Raw genomic sequence first — 9,442 nt, 5'->3', positions numbered from 1 at the left:
TCAGTGGATAAAATAGCTACTCAAACAAGATGAGAATGCCATTTGAGAGTGAGGTTGAGATTGCATTCCAACATATGGGCTGCCAAAACACATCTCCAAGGCTGTCTCTCACACAAAATCCTGAGACTTTTGTTCTTTATAAGATGTTCATAAGCATCAGCTATTTCTTTACATTGAATATCTCATGGTAAACTTCTTTGCCAGGAACTATTTTTATATTCTTTATTGCTTATATTCATGACAATAACATATCCTAGAAATGTCTTCTAGAATAGATACTATAAATTCGGAAGGACATTACCTCACTTAACTCAAAATAGATAATTTTATTGCCTAATTTATTAATATTTGGTAACCTGATTTAATAATCATGGCCATTCTTAAAATCATAAAAGGAACCTTTTAATAAAACCATAAGATAAATAAAATTAAACAATGTAAAATGGAGTAGATTGAACACTGAAGAAATGAAAGAATAGCAGTTCTTTGCTATATAGTCAGTCACCAGGTTCTTTTTCCAGAGAAGACATCAAAATGATATGTCCTTAAAGTTCTTTTTTACTATTCTCTAGGTATTAGATATAATTCCTTGCATTATGAGATATGTTTTTCTCTTAACAGGAACCACAGTTGATTATTACATAATGGACTAATCTGTTTTTTTTTAAAAAAAAAAAATCCTTTGGGTAAATGTATTAGACATGCAGTTTTGATTCTTGCATGATCTTAAATCTATTTATTGAACTCACCTGGGAATAATGATAAAGAGACACATCAGCCTCTCAATTAGATCATTTTTATAGCCAATCAGACAGTATTTTTTACAACAATCTTAATAGGAAATTGAAAAAGAAAAATGTGAAAGAAACCAAGATTTTTAAAAAATATTTGTAATTGCTATTTTATTACTAATTTTAGAACTAGAATAATGTGAAAGGAAATTGTGATTGCAAATGTTAATTCTTAAACAGAGCTACATTGTTGATTAAAGCTACCATTGTTCATGTGTGTTTTCACATAAAATATGTGCAATGTGAAAGTGGAAAGTATTTCATAGTGTTTCTGGCTAGATGGATGTGCTAATATCCGGGTCAGCACACATGCCCCCAGTCAGCAGCTCTGAGTGCACTGTGATGTTTAGGAATGATGTTTTGAGAGGTGGAGCAAGAGGTCTGCCCTTCCATACACAAAAGTACAGTCCTAAGCAACCAGATGATAATTACCCATTTCTATTACCATTGCTTATAAAAGAATAAGCTATTAGTTGTAGAAAAATTACATACGTGCATGGTGTGTACTAGGAGAAATGACTGGGGACCATAAATATTACTAAGTACTTAGACTACCCTAGTGTCATGAAATTATAGATAAATACTATAAAAGCTCAGCCTCTCAAATCAACCCTGCCCACATAAAAGACAATACCATTTTTATTATGCATTTGTATATCTTGCTACCTATATATTGTATATGAAGCTTACCTTCATATCAAGTCCACAGATTCTAAGTGAATAAGGAGTGGGTCAGAATGGAGAGCAGGACAAGTAACATTCTATGGTAATCCCATGCCCATACCTTCTGGTGTCATTCTTTTTTACTTTCAGTCCTTCACATCCTCATGGCCTTTTGTTTACTTTTATTTGCCTATCCTGATGCTATTTCTCAGGCAGAAAGTATCAACTGTTTGTTATCCATGATAATAAAATAATGAAGTAATTCTCAATAAATATGTGTGTGGCATAAATGAAATTTGCATTAGCGAGTTAAAATTTACCTTTGTAAAATTCTTGTTTAAAAATAAATTTGGAATTAATAAATTTGGGGGAAAGAGGAAAGCGGTTTCAAGCTGTTGAGAGGTTCTAAAAAAGATTCTCTAGAGGTCAACACTGACACAGTACACAGTCTTTTTTTTTTAATCTTGCTCTATCGTGGTTAAGGGGACACATTTATCTTTCCTTCTTTTAAAGACATTTAAAAGCATCGTTCTGGTTTCACAGACAGCGGTTTCGCAACATTCAAAAGACATTCAGTCAATCATAACCCCAAAGAGGAAAGAGAGGGTTAGTTTTCACTTAAGTAAAGTTTAGTGAAAAGCCAACAGATCAATGTGATTTTGGCTAGATCAATGATCAGAGTTCTGAAAGGTTTTACACAAACAGCAGTCTTAGGATGTAGCTCTAAGTAGCAGGAAGGTCAGAAAAACAAAAACACAATGCCCAGCACATGTACCTCCCTTTGGGTCCACAAAGAATCTAACCAATCTTATCTAAAGGGAAGCCATTCTTGCCACAGGGGCAAGAAGTGTTTCCATTTCCGCTGATTGCATTTCAGCTTTGAGTAGTATGTCAACTAAGTTTTTCTGCTGGTCAAAGTCACAAAAATTCTGGTCGATATCTTTTATGAGGAATGACAAATGTAAAAAGATAAACTCTACTGTGTCAGATAGACTATATACTAGATGGCAAGCAAAGATTTAACAATGTGTAGTCAATTTCAAAGTCTTCTGGCAGTTCAAGGAAACAAAAGACTCTCATTAAAAAAGATTCTTACACGAGGCTAGAGACTATTGTTATGTTCAGGCTATGGAAACCTTGAGGACTGTCCTTTTCTTAGTTATGAACTGTTACACAGAACTTTTTAAGATATATTTCTATGACTAATGAGATAACTAGGAACCATGGCAAAGCATTCCTGAGAAAAGATCAATTTTGAATAATCTATTGTGTAGAATACTTTGGGAGCTTTTAATATCCCGGACCATCCCAGACCTCTCCTCCAAACAGTAGAAAAATTCACTCTTAACTTTACCTAAGTGTGTTCTATACTATAGCTGGATAATCTCTAAAAACAGGGATGGGGATTTAATTGAACAGAAATGTGAATGAAAACCTACTTACTTTTTTGAGCATTAAAAAAAACTTACAAACTCTTCATCCCTGTTAGCATAAACACTATTTTTGCATACGTCTCAAGTGAGGTTCTTACTTGTCTTTTGACACATCTGTAGGAATGAGGTATGAGTGCTTTCCTCTTTCTTACTATTCTTCCTCTTCACCTTCCTCCTCCTTTTACTCTTCCTCCATCTCCCAATTATGAATATGGAGTTCCAATATTTCTGTTACAATAAAATGATAATTACAATTTATTGTATATCACTAATCTCATTCACCAAAGAGATTATAAAAGGGTCTGTGGTCTGTGCTGCATGATTGTAATCGCAGCACCTGTGACCTTGTGACCTGGACACAGCCACTTCTCTACCCAGTATGATTATACGAAATATTACAAAATATATCTCATTCACTAACATGTACCACAGAATAAAAAACATTTATTTGGTACCATAAAGCAACAAATTCTAGTTAAATGTTTCGTAAAATATTAGTATTTGCAGACAATTAACTTTATCCTATTTGGCATGCACAAAACAAGCTGGTAGTATATTATATCAGCCAAATAAATTGTCCATGGGTACTCCCAAGTGCCAAAGTAACTTCCAAGGTTCTTGTTGTACATATATCTGTGTTCAAAATAATAATGAAATAAAAATGGCTTCTACACAAATGTCCTTAGCAATGAAGAAAAGGGAATATATGACACATAACCAAAATAGTGTTTAAACAGAATGTTTTTCATAGTATTCCAAGCTTCAGTAGCTTTCAAATAAATATTTCAGGAGCTACATATTCTAGAGAAAGAGAACATCAAATCAAAAGGATTGACCATTAAGTTTAGCAGCATGATTCACTTTATCAACTTCCCTCAGACTTCCAATACTCCTTTTCAAAAATTGTGCAAACTGTGTGAGACTGTGTATGTATTAAATTACACCATTATGTACTTAGCGGAAATATTTTCTATCATTCAGGCAACGAATGATCCTTGCTCAACCATGACAGAGTCACAACTGGCTTATCTGGAATTCTTGGTGTTGAACACAAGCCAGTCAAAACCTCTAGTAATGAAAACAATTATTTATAAGATTTGACTGGTATAATATCCTGGGTCCAAAATAATATGAAACCTTGGGTAGACAAAAAGAACCTTGTAGTTATTTATGTTCCCTCCTAAAATAAAGTAATTTTCATTATATAAGCACACAGAAAATACTTAAATTTAAAATAAAAATGATTCTTTCATTTAATGCTAAAATTTTAAATTTAACTCTAGTTCCAAGAATTAAATTGATTTACTGTCAATAATGCATGTTTTCCTTCTGGATAAAGTAGATCTACCAAAAATAGCTGTCAAACTATTGTCAATAGTGTAGACACAGGCAATGGATCAGAATTCTTGTAAATATTTTATTGTTCTCTTTATGCTCAAATGTATTGCTACAGTCTCTTCCAAAGCTCTTGCTCTCTTCTAACTTGATACATTTATTTAACTATGATGTTTTTCTTTCCCCCAAAATATGTCATATATCCTAAAATGTCCTTTTAATATAATTTCTTCTAATAATGTAGATTCTAGAAAAGTCAACATCTGCGAAAGCAGTTATTAAACCAAAGAAGTTAAGAAAAATCACATATTTTACTAATACAGAAAAATCAATTGCCAAAACCATTATTCCTAAACAAGAAATAAAACAAATTGCTTTTTCAAACAGATATTGAAGTCAGGAAACAATTCATGCTTAGAACTAAAATATTAGTCGCAGCACTGTGACCTCTCACCTTAAGTGATAAAATACACAGGTCAGAATTGACAATACATACTCATGGCTGATCATGGCTGCTAGTTATTGATCGAAGGAGAGAAAAAAAAGTACTTTGCGAAAAAAACATTGCTCTGAATTACAAACATCCATTCTCGTGAGACTCAGCAACTCTGTGTTTTTCCCTCTGGAACTAGAAGCAAGAAGTGAGTTCTGCCAGTATTTAATATCAAGTGAATGTGGTGTTTAATCAATAGTCTTCTGCTTTGTTCCTCGATGTGGAAAGCAGTGTCTATTCATTCAGCAAAGGTTAATGCCAAGGGTCAAGTGATTTCACACTCTCGGTAGGATCCACAACATTGCAGTAGTTCAGATGCCTTAGACAATGATGACTCAGTTGGACTGATTTATTGCCACTCAAAAGCCCTGCTTAATACTAAAGTGCTCTCTTATGATAATATCTCAGAAAATAGCACTGATAAAAGAGGAGGCAATAATTACCTACATTTTGAGGTAATGTCTTCATTTCTAACATCCTATAAAGATGTAAGGTTCATTTTAAATGATCTGCTTCTTGTATTAGCGAGCCATTTAAACGGGATCTGAGCAGCATCTTCTCTTAAGAAAGGCACCGCAGAAACAATTCAGTAACCCTATGATACAAATGTAAATTATAAGTAATAGATGGTTTGAAAGATGTTTTAGATAATCCTCTTTTAATATTTACTGATCACAATATTTTTCATTTCATTCAAGCAAAGCGAAAAAATATTTGCAGATAGGAGAAAAATCTGACTAAATTCAGTCATCTTTATTAAACAAGGAAGACACCATTTGCAATTTGATTTCTTCTTTTTTTTTTCTTTTTTGACCAATTCCAGCACAAGACAGGCAGGCTGAACAGACATGCCTATATATTCCTTCTAAATGTGGCTCACTTAAAGCAGCATTAATTGAAGTCATTGTTTTAAACCAGAACACATTTGACTATGTCAGGGGTTCAATCTTTAACATGTTAGCATCCATGATTATTATTCCGCAATGCTTCATTCCAGATGTGTTTTATATAATGAAAGAAGTTCAGATGTCACCAGGAAAACAATGTGAGAAGAATTAATTGGAAAGCTTATCATAGGAAAGTCATTTAGAATCCAGCTTCCACTAATATATCTGTGGATGATGAATATACCAATCAATTAGTAAAATAAAATAAATTCTGTAAATTTATCTAAAGATATCCTATCATTACTGGTGGAAGGATATTTGAAATAGTTTACTGTGCTCCATTCTGGCTGATTAGCATGGAAAGCACTCTAATATAAATTTTCTGCCTTCCACTCCCTCTTTTCACAGGAGACATAGTATTCAGAATTCTTAATCCAAAATATTTAAAACAATAATGAATCCAGAAGTCCTACTTCAAACTATTTTAGACAATTATTTTAAGGTATAAATAAAATGAGTTAAAAATAAACTACTCTAAAAAAATAAAAAATAAACTATTCTATATTTATATAATTCCAGAAGACTTATTTTTAATAACAGCATTTGCCTTAAAAACAAACAAAATGGGTAAGTCAGTAATTTTGATATGAACAACTATTTCATTGTGCAACGATAACCTGTGTGATGCCCAGAGGCCTGAATTTACCTTTTAATCAAAATTATCTTAAAAGGAGAATGGCTGACTCTTCTGCAATTCTTTCCCAATGGGAATGATTTTATAAGCCAAATATTTCATGACCTATAGTAGAAGGAAAAAAAGGAAAGACGATTAATAACAAGGCTTTTGAAAATAAGACAAGCAACTAAATAAACTAAACACATTCGTTTATTCTTAGCAAAAAATAGCATTGGTGACCCGAACACCGTAAAGAAGAATGTGAGTCGACAAGATCGGATGTTTCAAGAATCTTTCAAAAGTGTTTTTTCACAATAACTTTCCCGTGCTCTGTCCTTCAGGCTAAAGATATTTACTAGAAATACAGCTCAATTCATCTGGACATGGATAAAACAATTAGCCAGAAAAGAAAGTATACGCATGTCTAATTTTACACTGCTACTAAATAAATTACAAATAACGTGATCAATTTGAATTACTACCAAAATGGGTTTATTCTTTGACCTTTGCCATTGTATTTAACATAAAACAATGACCAGAATAAAATGTGCTAGATTGTTATTTTGCCTATGTCATAATAAGCACACAATATAAATAACTGTTCATGTTTCAGTATGACTAAGAACAAACATTTTCAAAAGTGGATTTTTTAATTTCACTAGTAATTATTTCCTCAAATTCTGCTAAAGTATAAAAAGAGTAATATGGGTGGCCATTGTCTTTTCTTTTTTTATGTGTCTAAGTGTTAAAAGAAGGAATATATGAATCTCTGTTAATGCAGCTCTTATCTTAAAAATTTAGACTTTTAGAACTTTTTAAAAAATGAATGTTGTTTTTCAGCCTTGCACACTCATCAGCTGTAATTCAAAGCCCTTTAATGTTGATTTCAGTGCCCTATATAGAAATTACCTCGAGCACTATACTTCTCTCAATAAAAACATCACTTGGTCTGGAGAGCAAATGGGCTGATTTTTTGTAATTGTTGTGGAAAATGTCTGTAGCTAACTCCCTTCGATATGTTAATTTTGAAATAGCTAAATTTAAAAAGAGGGAAACAAAAAGTTAATGATGAAAATAAAAAAATAAAATTTTAAAAAATAAAATAAAAAAGGGGGGAAACCTCATTCCCTTCATATTTTCAAAGCCATTAGTCAAGGTTTATGTGAAAACTTTATTAAAATGTTCAAACCATTACTATAATGAAGTTGCAAAATAGTCTGTTGAAATAACGTTTTTATAATAAAGTTCACTAACAAGTCACAAAATTATAATATATTTCTTTTTACCAATAAAAAAAACACATTCATTTTACAAAATTAAGAAAATCTAGTACATCATGGTGACAATAGTAAACAATACTGTATTATATATTTGAAAGTTGGTAAGAGAATAGATCTTACAAGTTCTCACCACAAAAAAGAAATACTAATTTATGTGAGGTGATGGAAGAATTAACATTCATGTGGTAATTAACACTGTACACCTTCAACTTACATAATAATATATGTCTATTATATCTCAATAAAGCAGGAAAATATTTTTAAATTCTGAAAAAAGAAAATTCAAATAACCAAAAATTAAATTAAAAAGACCTTTAATCTTATCTCCTATTTATCTATGCATCCAGTCTTTTGTATTTGTCTGTATGTTTTGTTTTTTTGTTTTTCAAAAAAACCTAGCATCTAATGTGTTCACAATGGGGTCAGAGTGGTACATACTATTTTTTAACAATTTTTCACTTAGAAATATATTATGACTATCTTTGCATATCCTTATGTATTCTATAACATATTAAGAATAGCAAAATTCACTTTATCTACTACAGTAATTTAGTTAGACATTTTCCCTCCTCTTCAGTATTAAAATTGTTGCCTTTTCATTACATATGAGGCTGTGATAAACATTTTTAATAAAATTTATTTAGAAAAAAAATCCTAGAAAAGGAATCAAAAGCTCAAAGGATACAAAAAAAATCATGAAACTTCAGACAGAGTAGAGAAATAATCCCTTAAAATATGAAAATTTCATTGTAAACTTTATAAAGCAAATAAAGAATGGAAACATTTTGACCATTTTAACCACATAATTTCCCAGATACTGTAATACACTCCCATAGTAGGCTTTATATTTTCTAATACTTTTCTTAATAGTCAACAACTAATACATTTTCACTCACTGTTTTGTGCAAAAAGTTATTTTAATGGGCCACACTGGAGATAAACCTCCTCAATCACAGAATGGAATTTATAAGAGTTTCATCAGCTTTTAGTGGTTGAATAAAATGTAGTAAATATATACCCTTTTAGAATGTTCTAGATTTTTAAGTTTTTAGCCATTTTAAAAATAAAATTTGACTCCATTACTGAGATCATGTATTATTCAGTAGTATGATGTATAGTAATAAAATGAATGCATTCCAGTATTATTTAGATGTATTAAGTCAGCTTATTTAGGGAATTCAACATAAAAACTCATTATTTCCAAATCCCAACATAAAGCAAACCCCAATTAAAGGAGAGTTCTTTGTGTTATCCAGTATGGAATTAAATAAAAATGGTTAAGTCCTTATATATGTCTCTTTGTTTGTTCATCAATATTCATTAATTTAAAATTCACTTTAAATATTTTTATTATTTACTTTATACATGCAGATAAAGTTGTCCTTTATTCCAAAGACATTTTAAAAAATTAAAACTCAAATATTCTCACATTAAACCATTAGTAGTCAACTATTATTATTATTATTCATTTTCAACATTTTTACAGGTGACAAGTTTATCAATAATTATATTAAAGTGATTTTTTTAAAATCAGTGTAAAAACCAAGAGGACAGTTGTTTCTAGATCGTATTACTACTGTGAAAATTTTAATTTAGAATTGTTGTGAATATCAGTAAATACTATAAACCAAAGGTTAGAGTTGACAGAATTCACTGTGAGGTAACTTTTATTTATATCCCAACATAATGTTGTTCATAAGTTTTATGTTTTTGTTTTTAGATTAATAAATATCCAAATTACCTAAGTATGTTGGAAAACACTACTAAATAGACCTACTAAAATAAAAAAAAACTGTCATTCTTTCCTTTGGCCTGGTACCACAAATTAGACATGCCATTCACAGAATTAGGTAGATCACAATTTTGTTGGGATTTGGAAAGAGT

The 9,442-nt window shown here is 31.0% G+C and overlaps 1 long non-coding RNA gene across 1 annotated transcript; it reads right to left on the bottom strand.

Moving 5' to 3' along the window:
* Positions 1 to 2,994: 2,994 nt before the first annotated feature.
* LOC106726995 lies at positions 2,995 to 6,397 on the bottom strand. The gene is made up of 3 exons (XR_001363150.1): positions 6,309 to 6,397; positions 5,163 to 5,310; positions 2,995 to 3,115 (listed from the first exon to the last, which is right to left on the bottom strand). It is a non-coding gene; the product is annotated as an uncharacterized LOC106726995 (long non-coding RNA).
* Positions 6,398 to 9,442: the final 3,045 nt, after the last annotated feature.

Source organism: Myotis brandtii, unplaced genomic scaffold (assembly GCF_000412655.1).
Source record: "Myotis brandtii unplaced genomic scaffold, ASM41265v1 scaffold344, whole genome shotgun sequence".
In the NCBI taxonomy this organism is placed as follows: domain Eukaryota; kingdom Metazoa; phylum Chordata; class Mammalia; order Chiroptera; family Vespertilionidae; genus Myotis; species Myotis brandtii.
The sequence above is the reverse complement of the archived record's forward strand: the minus strand, read 5'-3'. Positions and strand labels throughout refer to the sequence as shown.